The 20,166-nt window shown below is 42.3% G+C and overlaps 2 non-coding genes and 1 pseudogene across 2 annotated transcripts; 1 reads left to right on the top strand and 2 right to left on the bottom strand.

Moving 5' to 3' along the window:
• Positions 1 to 8,064: 8,064 nt before the first annotated feature.
• LOC145876439 (uncharacterized) lies at positions 8,065 to 8,683 on the top strand (annotated as a pseudogene).
• A 5,221-nt stretch (positions 8,684 to 13,904) lies between these two features.
• trnap-ugg (transfer RNA proline (anticodon UGG)) lies at positions 13,905 to 13,976 on the bottom strand. The gene has a single exon. It is a non-coding gene; the product is annotated as a tRNA-Pro (tRNA).
• Positions 13,977 to 19,485: 5,509 nt separating this feature from the next.
• On the bottom strand, positions 19,486 to 19,557 carry trnap-ugg (transfer RNA proline (anticodon UGG)). The gene has a single exon. It is a non-coding gene; the product is annotated as a tRNA-Pro (tRNA).
• Between the last annotated feature and the right edge of the window lie 609 nt (positions 19,558 to 20,166).

A 20,166-nucleotide genomic window follows, 5' to 3' on the forward strand; every position in this document is an offset into this window, starting at 1 on the left:
GAACCCCAAGCCCGAGAAGGCATTAGTAATATATTTTGGTCTCTCCAGATATTTTTCCAATTTGTTGGGTACCTCTTTCGGCCGGAAGGCAGAGTGGACTAATTTATCCCCAAGGTTTTTATTTTTCCTATATGCTGAGATTATTCTACAATTCAACAGCCCATCCACCGCTTGTTGCGCTTCCCGGAAGTTAGACCTCAACGTCCTGCTAAATCCACCCAGACTCCCAGAGTATGTAGCAACAAATGGTATCAGATTATGTGTTTCTGCTGTTTTATTGTAACCTTCTTCCATTCCGAATAATTTTCCTACCTCTGCTTTTATCTCCCTAAGGAAACGTTTTGAATATCCCCGTGGCCTCAAAGCTTCAAAAAGAATGGTTGTTGCCTCCTCCACATGCTCACCCAATGTACAAATTCTGTTGAACCGGATCAACTGGGATTTAATTATCCCTCTAAAGGTATGTTTTGGATGATAACTTGCCTTATGTAGCAAAGCATGCCTATCTGTCTCCTTAAAGAAGACTTTAGTAGCCAATGATTTAGTCTGCCCCTCAGAAGGTACAAAGAAAACCTGATTGTCTAAAACTCTAGTTTGTCTCTTTGTATATTGTGGGATATTGTAATTGCAGGATGATGTGTATTTAGGGATTCCAAGAAACACTCAAACTCCCTCATAGAATTCACCCAAATCCCAAAGATGTCATCCAAATACCTAAGATACAAAGAGGGGAGGGTCTTACACTTCACAAACACTGTCTCTTCCAAAAACACATATATAAGTTGGCAAAGGCTGGGGCAAACTTCTTCCCCATGGCCGTTCCATGGATCTGAAGATAAAACTTATCATTAAAATTAAAATCATTCCTCAAAAACTCAACTCCAACAAATCTAAGATTTCTTTATCCGGGCGCTGAGGGTCAGGAAACCTATCAAAGGCCCGTTTAACTGCCCGCAGTCCCAAAGGGGTATCAATATTTGTGTATAGTGAGTTGATATCTATTGAAATAAAAACGCCCCCAATGGTAGTTCAAGACCTTTAAGTTTACCAACAAAATCATATGTATCTTTTACATAGGAAGCATGCTTCTGTGATAGTGGATTGATGAAATAATCAATATATTCAGCAATTCGATATGATTCCGATCCACAGTCACTAACAATTGGGCGTCCACTAGGGATCTGAAATGGCACCGACCACTCTTCCAAAGGTTTATGGATTTTTGGGAGGAGATAAAATTGTCGCGGTCTAGGTACATCTGGGCCCAGAAGATAGGTATATTGCTTTGAAATGATAAACTTTTTTTCAAGCAATTCCAACAATATCATCTTAATCATGTTTTTGGTTTCAGATTGAATAGAGTGATCTAATGCAACATAATTTTTCGGGTTATTCAGTTGTCTGTTAGCTTCCAATAAGTACTGTACTCTATCCATGATTACAATATGTGATCCTTTATCTGCAGGCTTAATAACTATATTCCGGTTTGACCCCAACAATTTAATAGTGTCTGACTCCGATACCGTCATATTCCCCCCAGTTACCGGCCCAGGTCGGAAGCGCCTAAATGCCTCGAGATCCTTCCTAATCAATGTTTAGATGGATGGAGATATCGATTGTATTCTGGGTTCCCAAACCGAGGGATCTGTAAACGGTACAAACGGAATGTCAGTATCATAATTAAAATGATCCAACAATTTCAGCCTCCTATGATATATGTGTAAGTCCCTACGAAGCTCCATCCGGTCTAAAATTCCGGGAGTGGGGATAAAAGACAATCCCCGTTCCAATACATTTCTTTCTATCTCAGAAAGCATATATGAGTGCGAGAGATTAGTAATGTTTGAAGGTGGAGCTGTATTAACCTCTATGGGACCGGCGGGACGAATTCGTCCCACCTACGTAACATCCACTGCCAGCCTGTGGTGCGATTTTCAAAATCTTCAAAATCCTATTACTTCAATTTCTCAAACATATGACTATTTTACAGCCATTTAAAGATAAGACTCTCGTTAATCTAACCACACTGTCCGATTTCAAAAAGGCTTTACAACGAAAGCAAAACATTAGATTATGTCAGCAGAGTACCAAGCCAGAAATAATCAGACACCCATTTTTCAAGCCAGCATATAATGTCACCAAAACCCAGAAGACAGCTAAATGCAGCACTCACCTTTGATGATCTTCATCAGATGACAACCCTAGGACATTATGTTATACAATACATGCATGTTTTGTTCAATCAAGTTCATATTTATATCAAAAACCAGCTTTTTACATTAGCATGTGACGTTCAGAACTAGCATACCCCCCGCAAACTTACGGGGAATTCGCTAACATTTTACTAAATTACTCACGATAAACGTTCACAAAAAGCATAACAATTATTTTAAGAATTATAGATACAGACCTCCTCTATGCACTCGATATGTCCGATTTTAAAATAGCTTTTTGGTGAAAGCACATTTTGCAATATTCTAAGTATATAGCCCAGGCATCACGGGCTCGCTATTTAGACACCCGGCAAGTTTAGCACTCACCATAATCATATTTACTATTATAAAAATGTCATTACCTTTTGTTGTCTTCGTCAGAATGCACACCCAGGACGTCTACTTCAATAACAAATGTTGGTTTGGTCCAAAATAATCCATCGTTATATCCGAATAGCGGCGTTTTGTTCGTGCGTTCCAGACACTATCCGAAATAGTAAAGAAGTGTCGCGCGCTTGGCGCAATTCCTGACAATAAAATTCAAAGTATTCAATTGCCGTACGTCGAAGCATGTCAACCGCTGTTTAAAATCAATTTTTACGTCATTTTTCTCGTAGAAAAGCGGTAAAATTCCGACAGGGAATCTCCTTTTCGGCAAACAGAGGAAAAAATCCCAAAGGCGGGGGCGGTCGGGGTCACGCGCATAAGCTAGTGTCTCTTGATGGGCCACTTGAGAAAGGCGATAATGTGTTTCAGCCTGGGGCTGGAATGACGACATTCTCTTTTTTCCCGGGCTATGAGAGCCTATGGACGACGTGGGAAGTGTCACGTTAGAGCAGAGATCCTTAGTAAATGATAGAGATGGCAAAGAAGTTCCAGAAATGGTCAGACAGGCCACTTCCTGTAAAGGAATCTCTCAGGTTTTGACCTGCCATTTGAGTTCTGTTATACTCACAGACACCATTCAAACAGTTTTAGAAAATTTAGGGTGTTTTCTATCCATATGTAATAAGTATATGCATATTCTAGTTACTGAGTAGGAGTGGTAACCAGATTAAATCGGGTATGTTTTTTATCCAGCCGTGTCAATGCTGCCCCCTAGCCCTAACAGGTTAAAGCACTGTTCTCCCCTTACCTGTTTAAATTATCCAACTAAAAATTTAAGATGGTATGTCCTGTTTCAGGTGTCCAATGTACTGGGTCCCGTGGCAATGTGTGAAACCTAAGTTTACTAATCTCAGGTAAATAATTACATTGCTCTAGGATCCTTCGATTAAGTTGATCCAAGAGTGACTGTTGCTGTTTTTCCAGTCTATCTGAGTAGTTAATAATAGGCACAGAGTATTGCATTAGGAAATGTACTTTCTGCCACTTTCAACAGTTGTTGTAGTTGCTTCCAGGAGGTCAACGCCAGCTGTTTCAACAGGCAGTTGTTTAGCCCTCCTGATAACACCACCTTCTCCACTGTTGGATGTTCTAGTTTTTCTACTACTCCTTTTAAGTGGTGGAATGTAGCCCCAGGGAAGCCATCTGCTTGCACTCTGGAATCGGTAAACCCAGGTATCCGTGAAATATTAGAGTCTCCAATTATAACAATTGGTTTTCTAATTGTAAGTTCCCAATCCAAAATGTTCCTGGTAGAATTTGGGTGTCTAACTGGTTCAAGGTTAATTGATCCCGGCCTCCTAACAGGTAAATTAATCACCGGGATAGAGGAGGAAGAGGAGGAAACCCCTGGGTAGGCTTCGGCTGATATGAGTCCCACTATTTTACTCTTACCTCGGCCAAGAGGAGAAGTCCCCGAGGGGAGTAACAGCGGGGAAACCGGAGCGGCGGTAAATTGGGACCGCCCTGGGGGCTCAGACAAGGACGTATTCAGGAAAAGTTCAGTTTTGTCGTCACTTATCATCATCTGTTCCTCCCCCTCTAGGTTCCCAATCGCAACCTCACACGGGTCCCGCTCCCCTCCAACTCCAGGTTCCTCCTGGCCAGAGTCAGACAGAGGCAATAGTATTACTCCATTGTAGGACAACATTGCTATATAAGAACCTCTCAGGGCCATTAACCTGTTGGGTCTAGGGGGCAGCATTTGCACGTCTGGATAAAAAAAATGTACCCGATTTAATCTGGTTACTAATCCTACCCAGTAACTAGAATATGCATATACTTATTATATATGGATAGAAAACACTCTAAAGTTTCCAAAACTGTTTGAATGGTGTCTGTGAGTATAACAGAACTCATTTGGCAGGCAAAACCCTGAGACATTTTCTGACAGGAAGTGGATACCTGATGTGTTGTATTGACTTTAAACCTCTCCCATTGAAAAACACAGGGGTTTAGGAATATTTTGGCACTTCCTATTGCTTCCACTAGATGTCACCAGCCTTTACAAAGTGTTTTGAGTCTTCTGGAGGGAGATCTGACCGAACAAGAGCCATGGAACGGTGATGTCCCATTAGACACCTGGCGCGCTACTTCATGTTGGGTACCCTCGTTCCAATACGTTATAAAAGGCTATGCATTCGTCCACCTTGAATATTATTCATGTTCTGGTTAAAAAAGGCCCTAATGATTTATGCTATACAACGTTTGACATGTTTGAACGAACGGAAATATATTTTTTCCCCTCGTTCATGACGAGAAGTCCGGCTGGCTTACATCATGTGCTAACGAGACGGAGATTTTTGGACATAAATGATGAGCTTTTTTGAACAAAACTACATTCGTTATGGACCTGTGATACCTGGAAGTGACATCTGATGAAGAGAATCAAAGGTAATGGATTATTTACATAGTATTTTCGATTTTAGATCTCCCCAACATGACGTCTAGTCTGTATCGCAACGCGTATTTTTCTGGGCACAGTGCTCAGATTATTGCAAAGTGTGATTTCCCAGTAAGGTTATTTTTAAATCTGGCAAGTTGATTGCGTTCAAAAGATGTAAATCTATAATTCTTTAAATGACAATATAATATTTTACCAATGTTTTCTAATTTTAATTATTTAATTTGTGACGCTGACTTGACTGCCGGTTATTGGAGGGAAACGATTTCCTCAACATCAATGCCATAGTAAAACGCTGTTTTTGTATATAAATATGAACTTGATAGAACTAAAAATGCATGCATTGTCTAACATAATGTCCTAGGAGTGTCATCTGATGGAGATTGTAAAAGGTTAGTGTATCATTTTAGCTGGTTTTATGGTTTTGGTGACCCTGTCTTTGACTTGACAAAACATTACACACAACTCTTGTAAATGTACTGTCCTAACATACTCTAAATTTATGCTTTCGCCGTAAAACCTTTTTGAAATCGTAAAACGTGGTTAGATTAAGGAGATGTTTATCTTTCAAATGGTGTAACATAGTTGTATTTTTGAAAAATTTGAATTTTGACATTTATTTGGATTCAAATTTGCCGCTCTTGAAATGCACCTGCTGTTGATGGAGTGCACCACAGGTGGCACGCTAGCGTCCCACCTAGCCCCAAGAGGTTAACAAGAGCCTGCCTCACCTGTGTTTGTTTTCCAATCTCCACCCCCCTTGGGACCAACTCTATTGTTAATGGATCTCCAGCCAATGCTTGGGGTCTAGGGGAATATGTTTCAGCCATAACCGAGATAGTTTTCCCCCTCTGGGAGACTGAATCCAGCTCTAAAGCTGGTAGACTTGGGGGCATCCTAGGGGTGCTCCTCTTTGGTCCGTTCTTAGCCCCACCCTTAACTAAACCACTTGCTGGACTACCATTTCCCACTCCCACCACATTACTGGGGGCTGGAGACAGGACACCCGACAAGGGCGGGAAGGCCTCCATAGTCAATTGGCCTGGACCTACCACCTCGCTAGCACTTGCCTTTGGGAGCATAGCCTGTAACGTTGCCACTGAGGACTCTAAACTTAAGTCTACATCTTACCCTTGCCCAAGAAACCGCTCGATCAAAGGAGTTAGTATCGAATCTCCCCACCTCCTGTAGCCCTGCTGCCAGAACTGAATCATAGTGGTCCACTAAGATGCACATATTAGTGTCCATCCAGTGGTCCGTATTCTCCTTTACCAGTTCCAAAACAGTGGGATTGGGTGAGGAAGGTTTGATAAAAGCCGTAAGTCTCACCACCTGCTTCATCATGCCAGGCGGGAAAGACCTTTTCCTGTGATGCCGGGCTATCTACTGAGAATATTGCAAAATGTGCTTTCACCGAAAAGCTATTTTAAAATCGGACATATCGAGTGCATAGAGGAGTTCTGTATCTATAATTCTTAAAATAATTGTTGTGCTTTTTGTGAACGTTTATCGTGAGTAATTTAGTAAATTCACCGGCAGTGTTCGGTGGGAATGCTAGTAACATGCTAGTCACCTGCTAATGTAAAAAGCTGGTTTTTGATATAAATATGAACTTGATTGAACAAAACATGCATGTATTGTATAACATAATGTCCTAGGGTTGTCATCTGATGAAGATCATCAAAGGTTAGTGCTGCATTTAGCTGTGGTTTTGGTTTTTGTGACATTATATGCTAGCTTGAAAAATGGGTGTCTGATTTATTTCTGGCTCGGTACTCTGCTGACATAATCTAATGTTTTGCTTTCGTTGTAAAGCCTTTTTGAAATCGGACAGTGTGGTTAGATTAACGAGAGTCTTATCTTTAAAATGGTGTAAAATAGTCATATTTTTGAAAAATTTAAGTAATATCATATCTAAGGTATTTGAATAACGCGCCACAGGATTCAACTGGCTGTTGAGTAGGTGGGACACAAGCGTCCCACCTAGCCCATAGAGGTTAAGGGATGGTTAACCTGTTATGGCTAGGGGGCAGTATTTTCACAGCCGGATAAAAAACGTACCCGATTTAATCTGATTATTACTCCTGCCCAGAAACTAGAATATGCATGTAATTATTAGCTTTGGATAGAAAACACTCCAAAGTTTCTAAAACTGTTTGAATGGTGTCTGTGAGTATAACAGAACTCATTTGAGAAGATTCCATGCAGGAAGTGTCCCGTCTGACAATTTCTTGCCCTTCTTGATTATCTCTATCCATTACAGAGGATCTCTGCTGTTACGTGACACTTCCTACGGCTCCCATGGGCTCTCAGAAGGCGGCAAAAAGCTGAATCGTGGCTTTGCAGGCTCTGGCTGAAAAAAAGTAGCGCGTTTGGGTAGTGGCTGGTCACAGTACTGTGAGACTCAGGCTCGTGCCCGCGTCGACCCCATGCTTTGTTTTCTTTCGTCTGTTTACCTAAACGCAGATTCCCGGTCGGAATATTATCGCATTTTTACGAGAAAAATGGCATAAAAATTGATTTTAAACAGCGGTTGTCATGCTTCGAAGTATGGTAATTGAATATTGGCCTTTGGTCGGTGTTCAGACGGACGGTTCCTCCCGCCCCACGTGGAATTGCCTCTATCGGGGGAGCCCCTGTCGGAGACGGTTATCCACGCCTTGATGACAAGCTTCAGCCGCGCTCCGTTCGTGCGAGATCTAGCCGACCCGTCTGTCTCAGTGGCCCTACATTGGTGTTCCGGTTCGGGGAGTGGAGTACCCAGGTAGCTATGCCTGCGGATGACGTTCACCCATGCCGTACCGGCGCCAGAAACACATGTATTTCTCAAACCCTGTCTTTTATCCACGTTGATGGTGTTCCGAATAAACCCTCCAGCTAAGACAAGATACCTGATTAAGCGGTGCCCCGGCACCTGTGGCTCTGGCCACGGGCAGTTCAGGGCCTCCCGCTGGGCGCACGGTGGATTGACCTAGGGCCTCCTCCCCTCACGGGATAGGAGTGGTCCCTGGCTGTTCTCCGCTTAGTGTGCCCAGGTACAACCTCTATGTTGTGAGTGGCTTTCTGGTTGATCCTGCCAGTAGCATATGCTTGTCTCAAAGATTAAGCCATGCAAGTCTAAGTACACACGGCCGGTACAGTGAAACTGCGAATGGCTCATTAAATCAGTTATGGTTCCTTTGATCGCTCCAACGTTACTTGGATAACTGTGGCATTTCTAGAGCTAATACATGCAGACGAGCGCTGACCTCCGGGGATGCGTGCATTTATCAGACCCAAAACCCATGCGGGCCAATCTCGGTTGCCCCGGCCGCTTTGGTGACTCTAGATAACCTCGAGCCGATCGCGCGCCCTTTATGGCGGTGACGTCTCATTCGAATGTCTGCCCTATCAACTTTCGATGGTACTTTCTGTGCCTACCATGGTGACCACGGGTAACGGGGAATCAGGGTTCGATTCCGGAGAGGGAGCCTGAGAAACGGCTACCACATCCAAGGAAGGCAGCAGGCGCGCAAATTACCCACTCCCGACTCGGGGAGGTAGTGATGAAAAATAACAATACAGGACTCTTTCGAGGCCCTGTAATTGGAATGAGTACACTTTAAATCCTTTAACGAGGATCCATTGGAGGGCAAGTCTGGTGCCAGCAGCCGCGGTAATTCCAGCTCCAATAGCGTATCTTAAAGTTTCTGCAGTTAAAAAGCTCGTAGTTGGATCTCGGGATCGAGCTGGCGGTCCGCCGCGAGGCGAGCTACCACCTGTCCCAGCCCCTGCCTCTCGGCGCCCCTCGATGCTCTTAATACATTCTATACAACCATGTGGATGCAAGTCTCAAGCTGAGGCTATTATATAAACAGTTTTATGGTAATATGGCTATATTGTCTCTTCTGAGTATCACAAAATTGTACCAAGCAGACCAGTTCGTAGCTGGATTCTTCACCAGTCTTCCATACCTTCTCCAGAACACAAATGTCGCTTGGCTCCCCAATTCTGTGAGTTGGAAGAATTTCCTGTGTCTCTCTATGGGCCATGTGGCCAGAGACTCTCCTGGAATTTTACCACTCCTTCACACAGGGACTGGGTGAGGGAAGGTAGGTTGGGGGATGGTGCAAAGGGGGGGAGGGGGTCAACTGTCCTCCCTGTACTCAAAAAGGCCAACGTCATGACATACCCCCCCTGGTGGTTTGGATCTTGTTTATCCTGCAAGTTACAAATCAACATAAAATCATGACCACGTGATGTCCCGTTGGTAGAACTGTTATAGGCTCTCTGGAAGCGGAGCAGTCCACCACAAGGATGGGCAGTTGATGTCCGGTTGGTGATCGCCGTTGCGGTCTCCTCTAGTGGTGTACCTTGGTAGGTTCCCTGGAAGCTGCAAAGTACCCCAGGAAGGGCCAGGGGATGTCCTGGTTGGTGATCGCCGTTGCGGTCCCCCCCTCTGGTGGTTTACCTTGGTGGGCTCTCTGACAGCGGGCATGCCGCCACAAGGATAGGCTGTGGGTGTCCGGATTTGGGGTCGCTGTTCCGGACCCATCGTCCAGACTGGAAGATCTGGGCAGTAACTTAGGCAGATGTTAACAACGCACACACACTCATGAAATATATATAATTACATTCATTCCCCAATGAGCGGCGTTGTGGCAATAAGTGATGGTTGTATGGGGACTTTGTTTATGGCTCTATCACTTCCTAAGTGTCAAAGGAACTGAACCGAAAAGGAATGAAAGCATAAACAAAACAAAAAAATATAGAAAATATAGTTCTCACACAAAAAAAAATCATCTAATTGGACTGTATTCTATATATGTCCAATGTTCTGGCAAAATGATTATCATGGCATTGTCTCTAATGACATATCTAGGGTTTTTCCTACTTGGTGTGTTGCTTAGGCGCTATCCTAAGTTTAACTATATGATAAGTCTACAGCTGTAATGCACTAGTTTTGGGCAGTCTACAGGGATGACCTATGGACTTCTGGTTAGATAACTGGTGAGTGCTGTAGAGTCAAAGGCCTAGAAGTAAATGTTCAACTTTACTAAGGCTGGTATATTGCTTGGGCCCTTAACCTCTATGGGCTAGGTGGGACGCTTGCGTCAGCAGAGTACCAAGCCAGAAATAATCAGACACCCATTTTTCAAGCCAGCATATAATGTCACCAAAACCCAGAAGACAGCTAAATGCAGCACTCACCTTTGATGATCTTCATCAGATGACAACCCTAGGACATTATGTTATACAATACATGCATGTTTTGTTCAATCAAGTTCATATTTATATCAAAAACCAGCTTTTTACATTAGCATGTGACGTTCAGAACTAGCATACCCCCCGCAAACTTCCGGGGAATTCGCTAACATTTTACTAAATTACTCACGATAAACGTTCACAAAAAAGCATAACAATTATTTTAAGAATTATAGATACAGACCTCCTCTATGCACTCGATATGTCCGATTTTAAAATAGCTTTTTGGTGAAAGCACATTTTGCAATATTCTAAGTACATAGCCCAGGCATCACGGGCTCGCTATTTAGACACCCGGCAAGTTTAGCACTCACCATAATCATATTTACTATTATAAAAGTTTCATTAAATTTTGTTGTCTTCGTCAGAATGCACACCCAGGACTGCTACTTCAATAACAAATGTTGGTTTGGTCCAAAATAATCCATCGTTATATCCGAATAGTGGCGTTTTGTTCGTGCGTTCCAGACACTATCCGAAATAGTAAAGAAGTGTCGCGCGCATGGCGCAATTCGTGACAATAAAATTCTAAATATTCCATTACCGTACTTCGAAGCATGTCAACTGCTGTTTAAAATCAATTTTTACGACATTTTTCTCGTAGAAAAGCGATAATATTCCGACAGGGAATCTCCTTTTCGGCAAACAGAGGAAAAAATCCCAAAGGCGGGGGCGGTCGGGGTCACGAGCATAAGCCCAGTGTCCCTTGATCGGCCACTTGAGAAAGGCGATAATGTGTTTCAGCCTGGGGCTGGAATGACGACATTCTGTTTTTTCCCGGGCTCTGAGCGCCTATGGACGACGTGGGAAGTGTCACGTTAGAGCAGAGATCCTTAGTAAATGATAGAGATGGAAAAGAGGTTCAAGAAATGGTCAGACAGGCCACTTCCTGTAAAGGAATCTCTCAGGTTTTGACCTGCCATTTGAGTTCTGTTATACTCACAGACACCATTCAAACAGTTTTAGAAAATTTAGGGTGTTTTCTATCCATATGTAATAAGTATATGCATATTCTAGTTACTGGGTAGGAGTGGTAACCAGATTAAATCGGGTATGTTTTTTATCCAGCCGTGTCAATACTGCCCCCTATCCTAAACAGGTTAAGCCGCGACAGCAAACTGACGATGAGTGTTGACAAATGAATATTGAGCAAAATGAGGTCAATTAATATTTTAAAAGAGAAAATGAAAAAATAAAACTTAAAAAAGAATGGAGCTCATTTATTTTGAGTCGATTGATGCATCAGTACGTGAATCAAAGTAAACGAACGTAAAAAATACCCATTCAAATCGATCAGTTTTCAACTAGAGAGATTGAAACGCGTCGTATCTGTCTCAAGCCTCCGTAACTGTTTATGTTACAACTCCACATCTGCAATAAATGGTGGTGGAGCTAGAGCGGTGTTTGTCAAACCATGAGACATACCAATAATCGGTCTTCTCACAAAAACATCTGTAGCATCTGAACCGTTTGACTTACACTCCCTGGAAAGGGGAGACCCTCTCGAACACGGTGGTGTTCTCAATTTGTCTCTACGTCCCCCACAAGTGTCAGGGGACTCGTCTGAAGTCGGAACCCTCTATGTGCAAACATCTGTTTGTAGAATCCAAAATCTTTGGGCTACAGACTAATGTGACCCCACTTGTCACAATGTTCTCCGTTTTGCCCTACGTTTTCCACAAGTGTCACGGGACTAATCTGAAGGTAACAGGTACTGATTAAAATGATAGATTTTTTAACCAGGGACCTCTCGCACCCTAAACCATAATAGTACAACTATACCAACGATCCGTTTGGTCAAAGAATTTTCACTTTCCACAAAAATGACGCTCAGGATATGAATCGATGTCTCCATGTTGCTTACGAGCTTCGCATAGCATTGGTGGTATAGTGGTGAGCATAGCTGCCTTCCAAGCAATTGACCCGGGTTTGATTCTCGGCCAATGCAGAGCATGAGATATTCACTAGTTTTAGGGGCTGGGTGTCATTTCAAGTGTATTACATTGGAATCAATGTCCTTGTTCGTGGAAGTCAGATTTGCTCTTAGTTTTTGCAGGTTTTCGAAATGAAGTGCGATATTGAGCCAACTAGTGAATATCACAATAGATACGCAGTCCATCGCCTAAACCATTCAGCCACCTTGTCCTGCGCCCAAGAGGTGGCTGTTTGCAACCAGTGGCCAGAGATCTGCCTGTCTGAACTTGTTAACCTGTTGGGTCTAGGGGGCAGCATTTGCACGTCTGGATAAAAAAAATGTACCCGATTTAATCTGGTTACTAATCCTACCCAGTAACTAGAATATGCATATACTTATTATATATGGATAGAAAACACTCTAAAGTTTCCAAAACTGTTTGAATGGTGTCTGTGAGTATAACAGAACTCATTTGGCAGGCAAAACCCTGAGACATTTTCTGACAGGAAGTGGATACCTGATGTGTTGTATTGACTTTAAACCTATCCCATTGAAAAACACAGGGGTTTAGGAATATTTTGGCACTTCCTATTGCTTCCACTAGATGTCACCAGCCTTTACAAAGTGTTTTGAGTCTTCTGGAGGGAGATCTGACCGAACAAGAGCCATGGAACGGTGATGTCCCATTAGACACCTGGCGCGCTACTTCATGTTGGGTACCCTCGTTCCAATACGTTATAAAAGGCTATGCATTCGTCCACCTTGAATATTATTCATGTTCTGGTTAAAAAAGGCCCTAATGATTTATGCTATACAACGTTTGACATGTTTGAACGAACGGAAATATATTTTTTCCCCTCGTTCATGACGAGAAGTCCGGCTGGCTTACATCATGTGCTAACGAGACGGAGATTTTTGGACATAAATGATGAGCTTTTTTGAACAAAACTACATTCGTTATGGACCTGTGATACCTGGAAGTGACATCTGATGAAGAGAATCAAAGGTAATGGATTATTTACATAGTATTTTCGATTTTAGATCTCCCCAACATGACGTCTAGTCTGTATCGCAACGCGTATTTTTCTGGGCACAGTGCTCAGATTATTGCAAAGTGTGATTTCCCAGTAAGGTTATTTTTAAATCTGGCAAGTTGATTGCGTTCAAAAGATGTAAATCTATAATTCTTTAAATGACAATATAATATTTTACCAATGTTTTCTAATTTTAATTATTTAATTTGTGACGCTGACTTGACTGCCGGTTATTGGAGGGAAACGATTTCCTCAACATCAATGCCATAGTAAAACGCTGTTTTTGTATATAAATATGAACTTGATAGAACTAAAAATGCATGCATTGTCTAACATAATGTCCTAGGAGTGTCATCTGATGGAGATTGTAAAAGGTTAGTGTATCATTTTAGCTGGTTTTATGGTTTTGGTGACCCTGTCTTTGACTTGACAAAACATTACACACAACTCTTGTAAATGTACTGTCCTAACATACTCTAAATTTATGCTTTCGCCGTAAAACCTTTTTGAAATCGTAAAACGTGGTTAGATTAAGGAGATGTTTATCTTTCAAATGGTGTAACATAGTTGTATTTTTGAAAAATTTGAATTTTGACATTTATTTGGATTCAAATTTGCCGCTCTTGAAATGCACCTGCTGTTGATGGAGTGCACCACAGGTGGCACGCTAGCGTCCCACCTAGCCCCAAGAGGTTAAAAGATCTGCAAAAGGGCTCATCCGGGATTTGAACCCGGGACCTCTCGCACCCAAAGCAAGAATCATACCCCTAGACCAATGAGCCTCAGACAAGAATAAAATTGTTTTGCTTTCTGCGGCAATTACAATGAGGATATCAATTGTTCTTGTCCATGGTGCTTGGAAAGATTGAACCTCATGTGAGTGTTTGTGCTATACTTGTGAGCATAGCAGTCTTCCAAACTGTTGACCAGGCTTCAGTTCAAATCTTTTGTATTTCATCTGCTGTGTCTTTCACATTCTGTCTTCTTAAGCCGCGACAGCAAACTGATGATGAGTGTTGACAAATGAATATTGAGCAAAATGAGGTCAATTAATATTTTAAAAGAGAAAATGAAAAAATACAACTTAAAAAAGAATGGAGCTCATTTATTTTGAGTCGATTGATGCATCAGTACGTGAATCAAAGTAAACGAACGTAAAAAATACCCATTCAAATCGATCAGTTTTCAACTAGAGAGATTGAAACGCGTCGTATCTGTCTCAAGCCTCCGTAACTGTTTATGTTACAACTCCACATCTGCAATAAATGGTGGTGGAGCTAGAGCGGTGTTTGTCAAACCATGAGACATACCAATAATCGGTCTTCTCACAAAAACATCTGTAGCATCTGAACCGTTTGACCTACAACATCGTATGACCACTCCCTGGAAAGGGGAGACCCTCACGAACACGGTGGTGTTCTCAATTTGTCTCTACGTCCCCCACAAGTGTCAGGGGACTCGTCTGAAGTCGGAACCCTCTATGTGCAAACATCTGTTTGTAGAATCCAAAATCTTTGGGCTACAGACTAATGTGACCCCACTTGTCACAATGTTCTCCGTTTTGCCCTACGTTTTCCACAAGTGTCACGGGACTAATCTGAAGGTAACAGGTACTGATTAAAATGATAGATTTTTTAACCAGGGACCTCTCGCACCCTAAGCCATAATAGTACAACTATACCAACGATCCGTTTGGTCAAAGAATTTTCACTTTCCACAAAAATGACGGTCAGGATATGAATCGATGTCTCCATGTTGCTTACGAGCTTCACATAGCATTGGTGGTATAGTGGTGAGCATAGCTGCCTTCCAAGCAATTGACCCGGGTTCGATTCTCGGCCAATGCAGAGCATGAGATATTCACTAGTTTTAGGGGCTGGGTGTCATTTCAAGTGTATTACATTGGAATCAATGTCCTTGTTCGTGGAAGTCAGATTTGCTCTTAGTTTTTGCAGGTTTTCTAAATGAAGTGCTTTATTGAGCCAACTAGTGAATATCACAATAGATACGCAGTCCATCGCCTAAACCATTCAGCCACCTCGTCCTGCGCCCAAGAGGTGGCTGTTTGCAACCAGTGGCCAGAGATCTGCCTGTCTGAGCTTGTTAAAAGATCTGCAAAAGGCCTCATCCGGGATTTGAACCCGGGACCTCTCGCACCCAAAGCGAGAATCATACCCCTAGACCAACGAGAGTTAGACAAGAATAAAATTGTTTTGCTTTCTGCGGCAATTACAATGAGGATATCAATTGTTCTTGTCCATGGTGCTTGGAAAGATTGAACCTCATGTGAGTGTTTGTGCTATACTTGTGAGCATAGCAGTCTTCCAAACTGTTGACCAGGCTTCAGTTCAAATCTTTTGTATTTCATCTGCTGTGTCTTTCACATTCTGTCTTCTTAAACCGCGACAGCAAACTGATGATGAGTGTTGACAAATGAATATTGAGCAAAATGAGGTCAATTAATATTTTAAAAGAGAAAATGAAAAAATAAAACTTCAAAAAGAATGGAGCTCATTTATTTTGAGTCGATTGATGCATCAGTACGTGAATCAAAGTAAACGAACGTAAAAAATACCCATTCAAATCGATCAGTTTTCAACTAGAGAGATTGAAACGCGTCGTATCTGTCTCAAGCCTCCGTAACTGTTTATGTTACAACTCCACATCTGCAATAAATGGTGGTGGAGCTAGAGCGGTGTTTGTCAAACCATGAGACATACCAATAATCGGTCTTCTCACAAAAACATCTGTAGCATCTGAACCGTTTGACTTACACTCCCTGGAAAGGGGAGACCCTCACGAACACGGTGGTGTTCTCAATTTGTCTCTACGTCCCCCACAAGTGTCAGGGGACTCGTCTGAAGTCGGAACCCTCTATGTGCAAACATCTGTTTGTAGAATCCAAAATCTTTGGGCTACAGACTAATGTGACCCCACTTGTCACAATGTTCTCCGTTTTGCCCTACGTTTTCCACAAGTGTCACGGGACTAATCTGAAGGTAACAGGTACTGATTAAAATGATAGATTTTTTAACCAGGGACCTCTCGCACCCTAAGCCATAATAGTACAACTATACCAACGATCCGTTTGGTCAAAGAATTTTCACTTTCCACAAAAATGACGGTCAGGATATGAATCGATGTCTCCATGTTGCTTACGAGCTTCACATAGCATTGGTGGTATAGTGGTGAGCATAGCTGCCTTCCAAGCAATTGACCCGGGTTCGATTCTCGGCCAATGCAGAGCATGAGATATTCACTAGTTTTAGGGGCTGGGTGTCATTTCAAGTGTATTACATTGGAATCAATGTCCTTGTTCGTGGAAGTCAGATTTGCTCTTAGTTTTTGCAGGTTTTCTAAATGAAGTGCTTTATTGAGCCAACTAGTGAATATCACAATAGATACGCAGTCCATCGCCTAAACCATTCAGCCACCTCGTCCTGCGCCCAAGAGGTGGCTGTTTGCAACCAGTGGCCAGAGATCTGCCTGTCTGAGCTTGTTAAAAGATCTGCAAAAGGCCTCATCCGGGATTTGAACCCGGGACCTCTCGCACCCAAAGCGAGAATCATACCCCTAGACCAACGAGAGTTAGACAAGAATAAAATTGTTTTGCTTTCTGCGGCAATTACAATGAGGATATCAATTGTTCTTGTCCATGGTGCTTGGAAAGATTGAACCTCATGTGAGTGTTTGTGCTATACTTGTGAGCATAGCAGTCTTCCAAACTGTTGACCAGGCTTCAGTTCAAATCTTTTGTATTTCATCTGCTGTGTCTTTCACATTCTGTCTTCTTAAACCGCGACAGCAAACTGATGATGAGTGTTGACAAATGAATATTGAGCAAAATGAGGTCAATTAATATTTTAAAAGAGAAAATGAAAAAATAAAACTTCAAAAAGAATGGAGCTCATTTATTTTGAGTCGATTGATGCATCAGTACGTGAATCAAAGTAAACGAACGTAAAAAATACCCATTCAAATCGATCAGTTTTCAACTAGAGAGATTGAAACGCGTCGTATCTGTCTCAAGCCTCCGTAACTGTTTATGTTACAACTCCACATCTGCAATAAATGGTGGTGGAGCTAGAGCGGTGTTTGTCAAACCATGAGACATACCAATAATCGGTCTTCTCACAAAAACATCTGTAGCATCTGAACCGTTTGACTTACACTCCCTGGAAAGGGGAGACCCTCACGAACACGGTGGTGTTCTCAATTTGTCTCTACGTCCCCCACAAGTGTCAGGGGACTCGTCTGAAGTCGGAACCCTCTATGTGCAAACATCTGTTTGTAGAATCCAAAATCTTTGGGCTACAGACTAATGTGACCCCACTTGTCACAATGTTCTCCGTTTTGCCCTACGTTTTCCACAAGTGTCACGGGACTAATCTGAAGGTAACAGGTACTGATTAAAATGATAGATTTTTTAACCAGGGACCTCTCGCACCCTAAGCCATAATAGTACAACTATACCAACGATCCGTTTGGTCAAAGAATTTTCACTTTCCACAAAAATGACGGTCAGGATATGAATCGATGTCTCCATGTTGCTTACGAGCTTCACATAGCATTGGTGGTATAGTGGTGAGCATAGCTGCCTTCCAAGCAATTGACCCGGGTTCGATTCTCGGCCAATGCAGAGCATGAGATATTCACTAGTTTTAGGGGCTGGGTGTCATTTCAAGTGTATTACATTGGAATCAATGTCCTTGTTCGTGGAAGTCAGATTTGCTCTTAGTTTTTGCAGGTTTTCTAAATGAAGTGCTTTATTGAGCCAACTAGTGAATATCACAATAGATACGCAGTCCATCGCCTAAACCATTCAGCCACCTCGTCCTGCGCCCAAGAGGTGGCTGTTTGCAACCAGTGGCCAGAGATCTGCCTGTCTGAGCTTGTTAAAAGATCTGCAAAAGGCCTCATCCGGGATTTGAACCCGGGACCTCTCGCACCCAAAGCGAGAATCATACCCCTAGACCAACGAGAGTTAGACAAGAATAAAATTGTTTTGCTTTCTGCGGCAATTACAATGAGGATATCAATTGTTCTTGTCCATGGTGCTTGGAAAGATTGAACCTCATGTGAGTGTTTGTGCTATACTTGTGAGCATAGCAGTCTTCCAAACTGTTGACCAGGCTTCAGTTCAAATCTTTTGTATTTCATCTGCTGTGTCTTTCACATTCTGTCTTCTTAAACCGCGACAGCAAACTGATGATGAGTGTTGACAAATGAATATTGAGCAAAATGAGGTCAATTAATATTTTAAAAGAGAAAATGAAAAAATAAAACTTCAAAAAGAATGGAGCTCATTTATTTTGAGTCGATTGATGCATCAGTACGTGAATCAAAGTAAACGAACGTAAAAAATACCCATTCAAATCGATCAGTTTTCAACTAGAGAGATTGAAACGCGTCGTATCTGTCTCAAGCCTCCGTAACTGTTTATGTTACAACTCCACATCTGCAATAAATGGTGGTGGAGCTAGAGCGGTGTTTGTCAAACCATGAGACATACCAATAATCGGTCTTCTCACAAAAACATCTGTAGCATCTGAACCGTTTGACTTACACTCCCTGGAAAGGGGAGACCCTCACGAACACGGTGGTGTTCTCAATTTGTCTCTACGTCCCCCACAAGTGTCAGGGGACTCGTCTGAAGTCGGAACCCTCTATGTGCAAACATCTGTTTGTAGAATCCAAAATCTTTGGGCTACAGACTAATGTGACCCCACTTGTCACAATGTTCTCCGTTTTGCCCTACGTTTTCCACAAGTGTCACGGGACTAATCTGAAGGTAACAGGTACTGATTAAAATGATAGATTTTTTAACCAGGGACCTCTCGCACCCTAAACCATAATAGTACAACTATACCAACGATCCGTTTGGTCAAAGAATTTTCACTTTCCACAAAAATGACGCTCAGGATATGAATCGATGTCTCCATGTTGCTTACGAGCTTCGCATAGCATTGGTGGTATAGTGGTGAGCATAGCTGCCTTCCAAGCAATTGACCCGGGTTTGATTCTCGGCCAATGCAGAGCATGAGATATTCACTAGGTTTAGGAGCTGGGTGTCATTTCAAGTGTATTACATTGGAATCAATGTCCTTGTTAGTGGAAGTCAGATTTGCTCTTAGTTTTTGCAGGTTTTCTAAATGAAGTGCGATATTGAGCCAACTAGTGAATATCCATCGCCTAAACCATTCAGCCACCTCGTCCTGCGCCCAAGAGGTGGCTGTTTGCAACCAGTGGCCAGAGATCTGCCTGTCTGAGCTTGTTAAAAGATCTGCAAAAGGGTTCATCCGGGATTTGAACCCGGGACCTCTCGCACCCAAAGCGAGAATCATACCCCTAGACCAACGAGCCTTAGACAAGAATAAAATTGTTTTGCTTTCTGCGGCAATTACAATGAGGATATCAATTGTTCTTGTCCATGGTGCTTGGAAAGATTGAACCTCATGTGAGTGTTTGTGCTATACTTGTGAGCATAGCAGTCTTCCAAACTGTTGACCAGGCTTCAGTTCAAATCTTTTGTATTTCATCTGCTGTGTCTTTCACATTCTGTCTTCTTAAGCCGCGACAGCAAACTGATGATGAGTGTTGACAAATGAATATTGAGCAAAATGAGGTCAATTAATATTTTAAAAGAGAAAATGAAAAAATAAAACTTAAAAAAGAATGGAGCTCATTTATTTTGAGTCGATTGATGCATCAGTACGTGAATCAAAGTAAACGAACGTAAAAAATACCCATTCAAATCGATCAGTTTTCAACTAGAGAGATTGAAACGCGTCGTATCTGTCTCAAGCCTCCGTAACTGTTTATGTTACAACTCCACATCTGCAATAAATGGTGGTGGAGCTAGAGCGGTGTTTGTCAAACCATGAGACATACCAATAATCGGTATTCTCACAAAAACATATGTAGCATCTGAACCGTTTGACCTACAACATCGTATGACCACTCCCTGGAAAG

This window comes from Salmo salar, unplaced genomic scaffold (genome assembly GCF_965601325.2).
Source record: "Salmo salar unplaced genomic scaffold, fSalSal1 ptg000588l, whole genome shotgun sequence".
Lineage (NCBI taxonomy): Eukaryota > Metazoa > Chordata > Actinopteri > Salmoniformes > Salmonidae > Salmo > Salmo salar.